Source organism: Lynx canadensis, chromosome A2 (genome assembly GCF_007474595.2).
Source record: "Lynx canadensis isolate LIC74 chromosome A2, mLynCan4.pri.v2, whole genome shotgun sequence".
Taxonomy (NCBI): Eukaryota; Metazoa; Chordata; class Mammalia; order Carnivora; family Felidae; genus Lynx; species Lynx canadensis.
Genome location: NC_044304.2, coordinates 124,317,721 through 124,331,989, shown reverse-complemented (window position 1 = coordinate 124,331,989; position 14,269 = coordinate 124,317,721). Strand labels below are relative to the sequence as shown.

General features: G+C 44.8%; 1 protein-coding gene across 2 annotated transcripts in view; it reads right to left on the bottom strand.

The window, feature by feature from the left end:
• The window catches only part of BMPER (BMP binding endothelial regulator), a 251,171-nt gene that overhangs the window by 220,680 nt on the left and 16,222 nt on the right, over nt 1-14,269 (bottom strand). The gene's annotated exons all lie outside the window — the stretch shown is intronic.

Below are 14,269 nucleotides of genomic sequence, written 5' to 3'. Positions count from 1 at the left end.
CATCGTGAGAACAAAAATATTTGCACACAGCCGTCCAACAATCCTTAATAGTAGAGTGCATTAAAATGCAGCAATCTAAAGTTCCAACTCAAATAATGACAAAGTTGAGTATTGAATCAGCTCAGTTAGAGAAAAAATAATATTCCCCACGCCAAGCAGAGACACAGGCGTCAGTGTTTTATAGCCATGGGACAGCTGCATTATATTAGCACTTATGCTAATGAAGTGTGGTGAGCATTTGCATCTTTGGTTTTATCCTGAAAGGTTAGCTGTTAAAATGTCTCAGAGAAGACCCAAACGTGATGTATATGCCTGTTTATACACAGACCGGATACACGTGCACCAAAAATACAATGTCACAAACCTCAACAAGATTTGAGCTTCAGTAAGTTTCTCCTATATGCTAGGCGCTATGGCTTTCATTCCTACCTAACTTCTGCGAGATAAGCATTATTCATATCCCCAGTTGATAAACAAGAAAACTGCTGCTCAGAGAAGGTATATATATATATGACCTGAGGAATCCATTCTCCCCCCCCCCCTTTTTGGTGTCTGTTATGTGATAAGGTCCTTCACGGAGCTAACCTCATTTCCTCCCACAATCTGTGGTCCTCATCCTTAGCTGCAAACCAGGACCCTTGTGTGGTTCTTAACAAAGAGGGCACTGTCTCCCACCCCCTGAAGCTCCGAGCTGATTGATCTGAGGATGAGACCTGGGTGCTTCCCGAGCTTCCCAGGTAATTCCAACGTGCAGCCACTCTACAGAGCACATTCTTGTTCCCAGTGAGGCTGAGATGGGTTCGGGAGCTGTCAGCAGTCCCTCAAGTGATGGTAGACCTATAATCTGAACCCAGGTGGCCCAGCTCCCAGCCCTCCAAAGCTCTTTCCCTCCCCCTCTCCTTCATAATGATGACTGCATCAAGACTCACTGTAGGTCACAGCCCTTCAACTGATTCTCATAATTTTTCTCAAGTTACAAGCAAAATACATAGTATGGTCACAACTCAAATTTAAGAGGTATATTTTAAAATATTAATAGTGTCCCTCCACTACCACTGAAGTCATCATGAGCAATGATCAGGGATATATGCTGCCTGGCATCATTAACAGTGACTTCATTTGGCAAAGTGCAGTTCCCACAAGCCGCGGTTTGATACCGACCCCGCCCCCACCCCCACCCCAAGACTCTGGAAGTGAACACACTTTCTAAGCAGAACTTCTGTTAGCATGGCTTATGCAAACCTGGCTGCAGCTTTAGGGAAGGGCCACCCCCAAGTGCATCTCCTCTCTGGAGGGAAAAGTCCTCAGGCATGGGGAGTTCAAAGCTCTAAGGGCGGTCAGAGTGGGTATGAGACACAATTCAGGGTCTGATAAATAGGAAGACCCACACTTTCTTAAATATAGGAATCCTTTGCTAAATTAGAAACCTGGGAGCCAGTCAAAATCCATAACAGGATCCCAAGATTCATAATAAATAGCTTGTAATTACAGTCCAGCACAAAAGTCATTCCAACCAGATGGTTTGTAGCTGCACATCTGGAATTTTTTTGTTGTTCTCTCTCTCTCCCTTTCTCTCTCCCTCCCTCTTTCTTTCTCTCTCTCTCTCTCTCTCTCTCTCTCTCTCTCACACACACACACACACACACACACACACCCCAAACCTAAACTTTAGCTCTACTTTTACTGCAGGATTTCCCCCATTCTAATGACATTTGGAGTTTTTTCATATTCTACCAAGCCGCCATATCTGATCATTTCCCTGGTGTCTGGTTGACAAGGATATGAAGCACATGCTTAGAATCGCAGGCCCTCGAAGAAAGCAAGAAAAACTACAGAGAATTGCTGGCCAGAGGCTGATTCCTCTGTCTCCTTAATTGAGTCCAGCAGCTACAGAGTAAATTTAAGCACAGGTTAATTAAGACCACTCGCTTTGCTGTCACTGATTTTGCGGCAAGACAAGAACGCTGGGCTGCAGCCGGCGGCTCTGGTGAGAAGCCGCACACGAAGCCACGCCTGCAGCAGCCCACCTCCGCTGGCCTCCTCATCCCCATGTGCGCCAAGTGTCCTCTGCCCTGATGCAAGGCCATGGCTCGTTTGGCTCACTTCTTCACTCAAGAAGCCTTTTCTGATGCTGATTCATACTTACCAAACACGTTCCGTGTACCGGGCTCTGTGCTAAGAATTTTATGTGCATTATTTCACCCCAAAAAATCCACATCACCCCCCATTTTACAGATGAGGAACCAAGGTTAAGAAACCTGCCCAGGGTCACATAAAAGTCAGATTTGGAATGCAAAGAGAGGCTTGTCTGACTCCAAAGGCAAACATTTAAATGTTGCACTTTGCTACTTCCAGGCACTCAGGATACAGACAAGAACAAAACAATGTCCCGGCCCAGAAGCCCCAGGGGAGACTGGTGCCTTCCCAGTCGTTCCACACAAGTGAAGTGAGCTCTCTAACAGGAGCAGGATAACTCCACAGAGCTTTGTCATCACCAACCACGGGAAGGTGTACAAACACCAGCTGTTTTCTGGTAATGAGGACAATTCTAACCATTCTGGATAATCTGATAGGTAGCTGTGCCTATATATCTCTGAAATCTAGACTGGCATCCCCAAACAGACTTCCCAGAGATTCCAGCTTGGGCTTGAATCTCTCCAAATCTAAGCAACAGACACAGTGGTAGAAAAGCACTGCAGGAAAATGTCAGAATGTTCTAAAAAACAGACCTAGCCAGTGTTTAAGAGTAATAAGCCTTATCACATTTTTCATGCTCTGTCTCTGTCTCCTGGTGTTTATCACTTTCTAGGGTCAGCCTGCCTGTGATTTACCTGTTGTCAAAGGTATCTGCATTATTGCCTCCTTTCCAAAAGACTGAATATATCAAAACCTCAAACATAGCCTCTGGAGGCACATGAAATGAAGTGCCAACATGCAAAAATAGAAGGGGGGGCATAGGGAGTAAAAAAGAAAAAGTCTACATGGCTGGCAACAAAGCTCTATAAGGATGTGAGCCAAACCACAGCTCCAGCCACAGCCAAGTTCAAACAGGATTCCCGCAGCCAGCTTGTTGTGTCTGAAGTCTGCCACTAGATGGTAGCACAGAGTTCCATGGGCTTAGGAATTGGGACCATGAGACCCAGTAGTGTGGCTCCTGAACATTTTTCAGCGTCTGCTGTTGAGGGAAATGATCTCCCACTGCAGGGGAGTGGTGGTGGGGTTATAGAGAAGATAGCAGATCACCACTGGGAGATTTTCCTGTTTGCTTTCTGCAACTAGAAAAAAATGTTTTTTGAAATGCTTTTGTTCTCTTTCATGCCAATGTCTTGATTTTTTTTTTTTCTCAGATTCTTCCGGGACCAATCCTATTATGAAATATGGAAAGTATTACCTGACCTTTCATTTATATTTTAAAAAATAATAATAAAATAGAAATCTGGAGAGGAAAACACAGCAGCTAATATGATGAGACCGATCAGGGAGAAAGGTCAGCAGGCAGATACTCTATTTTTAGACTCTGAAACTGTACCTCAAATATCTTGAAATAAGAATAAAAACAAAAATACCTGGTGCCCCGCCTGCTGAGACTCTACAGCCATATTAGGAAGCTGGCAGACCACCTGAGTGTCTTCCTAGAAGATGGCATTATTTCCCTTCAGTCCTTGTCTCTTATAAAACCAAACCCTACCCTTGGGGGCAAACAGCTGTCATTTGGCAAACTACCAAATTCTAAGTGCCAGACCCTTTTGCAGAAAATCAAGAAAGTTGTGAAGTTGTAATACTTTTTTCTGACCAGATGAACAACACTCAATATGTCAATGAAGTCCACAGGCCAGGGAGTATCATAGAGGAGATAAAGAGGCAACTAACAGTGGTTGTCTTTCTTCCATTAGAAGCCCTGAAGACTATCCCTTCCTCCTATGTATGTGCAAGCCCCCCCCCCAACTCTGTCATTGAATCATGGCAGTCTTACTTGAGGAGGAGCTTATAAGACTGTGTTGCCCTCCAGAATCCCCCTACCAAAACGCAAACATCCATGGGAGTGGACCCATATTAACCCTGACTCATCTGTCCCCTTCATCAACAGCTACTGTCAGGGGATGGATGCCCAGCATGACAACTCTGACAAGTAAAGACACAGTGTAGTTCTAGAGCAGCCAAACTGAAGACTTGATATGTGTGCCATGGTACGCGGTGCCGTTGGAGCGAGGAGTCATGCTACAAGCTTCCTCTCTATTCTCCAGAAACCTACAGTGTTGGAGGAAACAAGACGTCACACATTAGCAGATCACACCAAAACTGCAGGGCAGCTTCTGGCACCAAGTGGGAATGTCACCTTGACTCAAAAGCCATCGTGGGCGGTGAGCACAGATAGGACACTTTGACCCCGAATCAAATCATTTTTCTCTGTGAGAAAAATGGTGTTTTGTTTTGTTTTTTCTCAATGGTGTTTCATCACTTGAGAGTCTCAAGATTGATCACAGAGGAATTTGTTTTTAGGATTACAAATATCTTGTGTCAAGTTTCCCAAGGAGGAAGGTGATCCGACATCAGCACATGTATTCTCCATGGAATTTCTAGTCTCCCCATGCATGAAGTTAAAGAGGTCAACTTTTCCTTGAAGTCCCCCGTTGTAACCCAAATCCAGCCCCAAAAGAGCCGAAGGGAACTTTATGGTACCTTTGAACGCAGGTCACAATTTCTCCTAGGCGATATTATAAAACTTCTCATAAACAGAAGAATAATACTTCACGTTTACATAGCACTTTTCTTCTAAAGTGCTCAGCAGACATTATTTCATTAATCCTCACAGGTTTCTTAAGATTTGCAGATGGGGGAATGGTACACAATGAAGTTAAGTGTCTCAGGTCCCTCAAAGAGCTAGCGAGCAGTGGACCTGGGAACACAACCTGGTTCCCAGGCCTGGATTAAGGGGCCAGCCAAGGAGGTTAGTTGCTAAGGCACAGCATTAAAATTTATGGGTGTATCATATTAGAATTAGGTTAGCTCCTACATGACTGTTGAGATTTTAGGAATAGATTAGTATGTAGCTGAGCTAGTCTGGAAATCTTCCGGAAAGAGGCCACCTGGGCCCAACACACAAGGTCTCCGGCCCTTTTATAAGGTAACCTGTCAAAGGCACCGTGCAAGGGCTGGACCGGGACTTGGGCAAACAGACTGGGCTGCAGAATGGCATGGTTCTAGAATTCAGAGATACAGGCAAAGGCTGAAAGAAAAGACCCAGAGTGGGCAGGTTCCATTGCTTGTCAGTGGGTTTGACAAATGGGACATAAAATACAGTGATTCTCTGGAACATACGGTCAGGGGAAATCCTTTCCAAGGGAGCATGAGCGCTCATAGAGGAGCCAACACAAGCCTGTACCTGCTCCAGCCTGTCTCCTTCGGACAAAATCTGTTCTTGATCTCTGAGACAATAATCACCGGGCGGGTGGGGGGAACTGAGATAGTTCAGTGGTTGCCAGTGGCAATATTAAATTTGATTGATGATTTATTGTTTTAATTAAGCTTTTACTTGCTCGTCCTTTATTACTGATAGTACAATTGACTTCCCCATAATTCTTGCACAGAATGAGCTGGAGAAAAAAAAGGGGTGGGGGAAATTTGGTCCACTACAAAGCTTTAGTTACAAGTATGAGTCTCTGAGCCATATCTCTCAGCTCAATGAAAATAGGAAGAAAAAAAAAATGGAAAGAGAGAAAAAATTAACAAAACCATTTCAAAGGTGAGGAAAGGGCGATTAGTAAGGAAAATGACTCAAACTTCCCAGACAAGAGAATGTTTCCCAAGATCTCTTTTCTTCCCCAATTGAGTGAGGTCAGTACAAGAGGTGGGAGGTGTCTGAGGTCAGTAGGAAAGGTGGCAGGTGTCAATGGCCCTTGCTTTTAATGTAAATTAGCATTTTCAGACCTTTCTGAACCCCCAACCTCCACCACTCTTTGCAAATTCCTTTAATAGCCAAAGCGAGAGAGAGGAGAGAGAGGGCGAGAGCGAGAGAGAGGAGAGAGCGAGAGCGAGAGAGAGACGCCGATCCATTGCTAACCAAACAATGAAGTGGCATATAGTTTTCCGGGCAGGGGGCTGAACTATTAAGAGTACCTGGCATTTGTAGAAAATCTATTATTTGCCAGACTGTGCTGAGCATGTTTTGTGTATTATATCCTTTTTAACCTTTGCAACAAGTCTCAGGAAGGTACCAATTTACCCCTATTGTTTTCGATAAGAAAACTGAGGCACAGAGAGTTTTAAGGGCTTCCCTGGGTTTACACAGCTAGTCAGGGCAGAGATTCAAAGCCAGGACTCACCGATAGCGGTGTTGGTGATTAAATCACAATGCTACACAATTTGGTTCAAAGGCTAAGATGAACCATCTCTCCCTTGTAGCTAGGAATTTAAATGTTTGCCTTTGTTAAGCACTCCTCATTTTCAGACCATTATAAACCTTAGTGGTTTATGGTTTCATTTTGAACACATGAATAAAAATAGTGCATTTTAAGATAGACAGATTAAGTCTCTGGCTTAAAACTCAAAACAAGCCTCAATTTCTGAGAGCCTGGTCATTTGCAAAACAGATGAGAACCTGGATCCTTAGCCTCCGAGCCCTGTCATTGCTTCCTCAATTTGAGCAGGAGGGTGTCTCTCCGGGAGGCTGGTAGCACCCGGAGGCCACACTTTTGGAGTCTTAAGGTAAAAATCCCTTGCAAGAACATATTTTTGGAGACTTAATGTGCAAGCAAGCATCTTGCAAGGACAACACAATTCACTGCACTACATCTGGGAGTGTTATTCTTTCTTCCTCCTGTCTAGGCTCAGCGAGCCTTTCCCCTGGAGACCTGGACCCTGGCAAATGCGGCCTTCCCCGGCCCTGCGAACAGTGCAAACTCTGAACAAAGCTGCCCTTGAAACTCAGCCATTTAAAAGACTTTATGAAGCCCACCGGGGCCCCCCGATTATTTTGCAACAAGTCATATCCCATGAAGAAATTCACTTCTCTGCAACACAAAACAGAGGGAGATTAAAGAAAAAGGCAGGAGGGGTAAGGGGGGGGGCTGGAGAAAAGAAGTAAGGCCCCCTGCTGTTCTGTCTGGCCAGAATCGTGTCTTTTAGTACCCATATCCTCTACAAAGACGATGTTCTGATGATATATGGCCCTAATACATCACTAAGTGACAGTGCTCTCCTGATATTGTACCTTGAAAATATGACACGTGCCAGAAGAAGCAACGGGGGATTAATAAGGAGGCCTTTTATATTTAACTTACCTAACATTTCAATTCTTTTTTAATGCGCTTTCGTTTGTTGGAAGGGATTGTTTGGGGTTCTATGCTGTTTAAGGATTTAGGTCTGGTGTTGTTTTTTTCTTTTTTCTTTTTTCTTTCTTTTTTCTTTTTTTTTTTTTTTTCTCCTTTTCAAGAAACCCTCAGAACAAAGAAACGCAGGCCATTAGAATGTCCCGGCTACTCAAGCACAACTCTGATTTAAAACAGGGCAGTGTCAGACAGCTCCTCATTCTGTTTAATCATATTTTGAAATAGAACCAAAACATTAGAGATGGCAGAACACAAAAGAAATAACCACCAAATAAAAATAGTAGCCCAAAGAAAGTAGCACTGCCTGGTTTTTATTACACCGTACGTCTTATAAGCGAGGGTCTGCGGGTAGCACCACGTTCATGGAACTGTAATGGATGGGACACAAAGCAGCCGGTGACCTCGCACATCGGACCCTGCCACAGGCGCGGCTCTGACAACTCCAGCCCTCAGAAGCAGAAGGGAAAACCAGAAGATAGGCTGGTCCCCTTTTGCCAGGAGACGGGAGCCAAATATGTGAAGCGAGAGGAATAAATGTGGGCATCCTTCCTTAATTTTGCCCAAATTCTCAAGCCCGCTCCTCTCTCCTCCCCAGCCAACCAAAAGGGAGTCAAACAGCTGGGACGTGGGATGGGGCCTGTGATACAGAGGAAATGTCTACAGATTCCGGACCAGGGGTGAGAGGGGGTGAAGTCCTTCAAAGTAACGCAGCCTCCAGCACAAGCGGTCCAGCTGTCTCTCCCAGCACCTTTGATGATTTTACTTTGCTGTGCGCCCTTCAGCACATGAAGAATAATGAATCTGTTTCTTCCTCCACCCAAAAAGAAAACAAAGAAGAAAGGGGAGATGAAATTCTCTGAACATTTGTATGCATTTCTGGTGAGTTCTTTTACTCTCCAGATGATGGGAGGCCAAGTCCAATCACCAGCGACATCTATGACACTGAGGGCACAAGCCAGGCTTCCTCCTCTCTGGGCAATGGCGTGGAGGCTGCCCACTAGTTTGGCGGGAGTATTGGAGAGACTGAGGAGTGAAGGAGCTAAACATAATAATAAAGTTGGAGCACCTCCCACAGGAAAGGTTGCGATGTGACATCCAGGAAGGATGCGTGGAGAGATGATCGTGGCAGTGCCTCTTCTGACCCACCACCATGTACAAACCAGGCTCTCTGGCTAGACAAAGAGGCTGAGAGGTCAACGGACCCTGTCAATTACGCACATAGAGGATTCTCTGCCAAGAATGCAAACGTCCAAAGCGTACAGATGGAGTGTCTTAGATCCCATTGGTGTCCTGCCGGGATGGTGGGAGGTGGCAGACCACCTCCTCTTGGGGCCAGCCCTGAAAGGTGTCCCCCTCGTCAGCACATGCCACTTCCTGCATCTTCCACAGTGGGTGGGACTCACCAGGTCCTCACATGCCCCCTCATTCCTGTGGGTCAACAACGAGCCACGGAGCAGATTTTTCACAGAGCAGAAGAGTTTTCTCAGGTTGCCCGTGAAAGCTTACGCACTGTTGGGAGCTACAAAAATACCTGCTCTTGACAAGTAAATGGAGCTGACATCACAGGGAACACAGGCAGGGTGGAGGGGCTGCTCGCAGTCCATCTGTCATCTTGACAAAGTAACTTTCTGGTCACTAGTGAGACACTTTTAAAGACATCTGCACAATTGACCCTGACCACCAGCAATCACAGAGGCTTTCAAAGGGACCCCTGGGATGGCAGGCTGTAGAGCTGATTCCTACTGTCCTGCCTCTGAATAACGGTAAAGGCGATGTGAGGCATTAGATGCTGGAAAGATCCCTGCTCCCGGATCGCCTTCCCATCCATACTGACTGCAGACAGGGTCCAGTTAGCCTGAGGAGCATCAGGCAGGAGAGCAAGGGGAAGCAGGGGCCCTCTAGCTGGCTGAAACTGGAAAAGCCAGCTCCAGGCTTCCCATATGAAGGCAATTCTGTGAGCTAGGGTTGGTCTGACTCATTCACCAGGGCCATTAGCAGCATGTTCCCTTCACCGAGACTTTCCCAAGGGCCACATGCAGATGTCAGAAAGCACTGAAGAAGCCACAGATTTATTTCATAGGTTTAGAATGTAATTTTAATCCACGAGCTTTCATTTTCAAACTCATCAAACAATCAACAAATGTAAATTTTGTATATAATCCATATCAGATTAAGGTGTTACAAAGAAATGATTAGGTACCCACCAAACATTACATAAACTTGCTGCTAAAGGGATTCACCACATGTGCCCTTTTTACTGTTTGTTTTTATTTTTGAGAGAGAGAAAGAATAAGCAGGGAGGGGCAGAGAGAGAGAGAGAGAGAGACAGAGACAGAGACAGAGACAGAGAATCCAAAGCAGGCTCCGTGCTGTCAGCACAGAGCCCGACTCGGGGCTTGAACTCACAAACCACGAGATCGTGACCTGAGCCGAAGTTGGAAGCTTAACCGACTGAACCACCCAGGTGCCCCATGACCCATTTTTAAAAACAAAGGGCCAACCCTGATTATTACCCTTAATAGTTGATTTTTAAAAGAGTTTCACCATAAAACAGCTTATTGAAGTCTTTAACATCTAAAATAAGATAAAACTGTCAGCAGAAAACAAATGGCCTTTAGGAAATGTGACATCTTTGTTATAAACCTGGGTTTTTCTGTGGGTTAAACATTTGCACTGCAGAAGTCAAAACTATCTGACTAAAAATCTGTGAGTCTGGTTAATAAATATTTTTTGAGCCCCTGCTGTCGTCCAGGCACTGTGCCAGGTTTTGCTGGGAACAGAAAATATGAATCAGATACATCTTCTGCCCTAGAAGAGCTTACAGTCCAAGAGGGAGAGGGACCAGAGCATGAACACAGCAAAAGCATCTCATATGTTGCAACACGAGTGGCCCATGGTGCTGTTCATGAGTTCAGAGGAGGCAAAGGTCAGTTTCAACCAAAGTCCACTGCCGCAATCTCCCTGAGATCATCCAACTCATCTTGGTTCCTTAGCTACTATGTGGGCTACTGAAGGAGACTAAAAAGTTTTGTTACGCAGTTATCTCACTGAGACAGAATTTGACCGACATATGTCAGCACCTTGGGATGTGACAACCCACAAAAGGAATCTCCTTTGACGAGGACATCCCAGCACACTCCAACTTACGTGCAGCAACGTGGCTCAGCATTGTGAGCCCTGGAACTGTCTGTTTTATGCATATCATGGGAAAATATTGTGTGCCACGTTATTCTTGCTCTAGGAAATTTTAAGGTTTAACACACTTTGCTGGTCTTGCATCTATAAAATGTTTTAGGCAAAATGTAAAATACCAACATATTGAATTTTGATTTAAATACCGAAACCAATACTTACAATGCTACCAAGTATGAGCAGTAATACATATTTTAAAAAATAGTTTTCTATAGGAAAAATTTTGTTTTATAATTATCATTGCTTATTATATATATCTTACTCTGATTATGTTATTGTTCATGGGACACAACTTTCCATCTTTTGGTGTATTTGTACAATTTCCTTCTATCAGATTTGATACACAATGTAATGTGAACTCTGAAAAAGGCAAGTTATCATACAGAAAAAGCAGATTTACAGTAGAGATCAAATTTCATAATTTAATTTTGGTGGTTGGAATTAGCTAGATCTTCAAATTATTGAATCAAAAAATTAAACACAAATAGCAGATACTCATTTATCCGACAGATAAGCACTGTCCCGGGCCAGCACTGTCTCAGGCCCTGGGGGTACAGCATGAATGGCAGAGCCCACATCCTCACGGAGCTGATATTCTAATTGGGAGACATACAGGAAGCAAATATCTGCCTGATAACAGGCACTGACAAGGACTTTAGAAACAATGAAGCAGGACAAGGGCACAGAAGAACGATGTGTACTGGGGAGAGAAAGACCCTCGATAAGGGAACATTTTTACTCAGAGACCAGAGTGAGGGGAGGAGAATACATAATATATTGGATAAGTGTGTTCCAGAGAGAACAAATACCCTTGCTGAGGGGGTGCTGGGTATCACGTGTGCTGGGAGCCAAGGATGGCTCTGATGGGGAGGGAAGGCCAGAGGCGGCATCAGGAGCCAGATCATGTAGGGCCTCGCAGACCACAGTTATGTTTCAGACTGTGTTGTGAGATGAGAACCACCGGAGGGATTTTCATAAATAAGTGAAATAATTGGATATGTACTTTTAAATGGTCACTGGTTGATAAAATATTGTCCAGAGGCAAAAATGATCGTGGAGGTAGTCAGAAATTCTCAGATATATTTTCAAGGATTTGCTGTCAAGATTTGCTAATAGACTGCACATAGGCTGTAAGAGAAAGAAGAATCAAAAACCCCAGGGCTGACGGCCTGAGAAAATGCAGCAATGTAGCAGACCCTGCTGGCTGGAAAAGACTAGATTTGGGGGACAGGTGGGAGAAAGATCTCTGTCTGGGCCATTTTAACTTGGAGATGTTTCCGGGACATCCATGTGCACATTTGGATAGGAGTCTGCACTTGAAGGGTGAGAGAGCTGGGACCATAAATGTGGGAACTTCCAGCGTATGGATGGGTTTTAAGCCATGAATCTCTATGAAGTCACCTAGAAAAAAATGTAAACAGAGAAAGTATCTTGATTCGATCTTGGGGCCCTCCAATTTCTAATGTTTGAGAAGAGATGAAAGGCCCAGTAAAAACAAAAAAGGGCTAAGAAAGAATAGCCAAAGAAACAAAATTCTTATAAATCCATCATACAAGTGCTAAGAGAATACTATACGCATAAGTGTTACTTACACACACACACACACACACACACACACACACCTGTACAAAAGCACTGGCTCAGATGATCACATTAATCTAGTGACCACCAGAGGTCACCTTCTCTCAGCACCTGCCACCATGCCAGATACCTAGGGACCCAGAAACTTCAGGATGGAACTGTCTCTGTCAGTTGAGGCTCATAGAGATGTTGTCTTGGCCACTGCTGGGCGCTCCTTGCCCCTATTGCTAATAAACAGCGTGCCTGCCAAGCTACATCGCTGAGGGATTAGATGCAGTTTAGGAAAATTCTGACTCTCTAGAAGAGCCGAGAATGCCAGGGGAAAATTCTAGGACCAATATCCCCAACCAACAAGGCTCAGACCCACCAGAGCCTAGTAACCAAAGGCTAGTTGAGTATTAAGGAAGAGTGCAGGAGGCAGAGAATATTAACCCTTAGGAGTAATGGAAAGAAAAGGGGGGGAATCCTTTATTTAGAATTTTCCTTCTTGGTTATACTAAGACCTAGAGCCAAAACCCTGGGATGAATAGAGTCCACAGTCAGACCCTGCTTTCAATTTCTGATCCCAACAAATGTGGCTCTAAGCTGAGAGGGTGATCTCATCTACAGCAGGGTAACTAGGATAGAGGGATCTAGGGAAGAGGCCTGCACTCACAGGCAGCTACTGGCCAAGAAACAGGGAAGCCAACACCCCACAACCACTTTGGGGCTCACTCTGGAAGTAAGCAAGAGGCAGAGAGGCCAGCGGAGAAGCTACAGCTAAAGATATGTTGCAACTTTGGGATGTGTACTCCTCTCTGTCCTTTCAACAAAGAATTTCCTTCCCACATATTGGAAGGCTGTTAAAGTTCCCCTGGGCATTCTCTCCACCAGGCCAAATTGTATCAGCCCATCATCATTAGCGGAAAATATTTACTCAACTCCCACCTGGGCACTCGGCACTGCTCTAAGCTAGCCCTTCCGTTCTTCCTAGCTATCCTTTTCTTGACTCCTTAATCCTTATAGCAAATGGTCTACCTTCTGGCCTTCCACCGGCTCTTCCAACTCCACCTATGCCAGAGAGCTCCCCACTGGACACTCCATCCCTCAGATGTTTGGCCGCCATGGTGTTGAGTGTAGGAGGAACAACCACCCCACTGTAATTTTGTTTGTACATTTCATTATCAGGCTGAAACCAAGAATTAGAAACTGAAACTGAGAAAAACAAGGCAGAAAACTTGAGGAGTGGTGACATCATGGAAATGCTGAGCTAATAACAGAGAGAGAAAATAACATGGTAAAAAATAATAAAGATGGAGATGATAAAGGTGAAACCCTGGAACAATGGAATGTCAGGCCAATTTAAAAAGAAAAAAATTTTTTAAGGATTCCCATTAAAAGTATGGGAAATAGTTTAGCAACGTGACCAGAATTAATGTGAAGGCAACATCTTGACTTTACATTCTCCCTGATTAAGGAAAGGAAAATGTGGGCAGAAATGGAGTGGCATAAAGAGAGAGAAAAGAACTAAAATTTCCCAGAATAGTTCTGTTCTGGATGAGGAAGGTACCTGCTGGATGGAAATTGTTAGCAGAAGGAAACAGCTTCTATTATGGAGGTTTGGGAATGGAAGGGCTGGGGCGTCTCTAAACCCCACCTCACCTGGCCCTCAGCTCTTTATCGATTGCCTGTTTCCTTCAGATGCTGCAGGATTCCAGCAAATCAGTCCGAAAACCCTGGCTGTTTTGTCAAATTGCTACATCTAGTTGGCTCATGTTGAAGAAGCAACAAACATACGTCACATCAGCTTCATCGTGCAGCTGCTGCCCATCACAGAGAGACCACAGAAAACAGAGTGTGTCCCTGTGAGAATCCATCACACGAAAGGGCTGGCAGCAGCCCAGGGGGTCAGCCTGCCCCACCCAAAGGCGCCAGTCAGGGCTCTACCTAACTGGACCACAAGGACTGTTAAAAACCTAATCCTTGGGGAGGTTATTTGCTGGGTCTCACTCACCCCCTCGGGGTGCTTTCTCAATCCTTGTGGTCAGGAAACATTCTCTGATTGATAACTCTATGGAGTCTACCCGGGATGGCCCAGGATTCCCGTCCTTGAATCACAGTCCCAACTCTCGCTCATTTGCAGGGTGAGCTTTGTCTTGCTTCACTTTTCTGGGCCTTAATTATCTCAC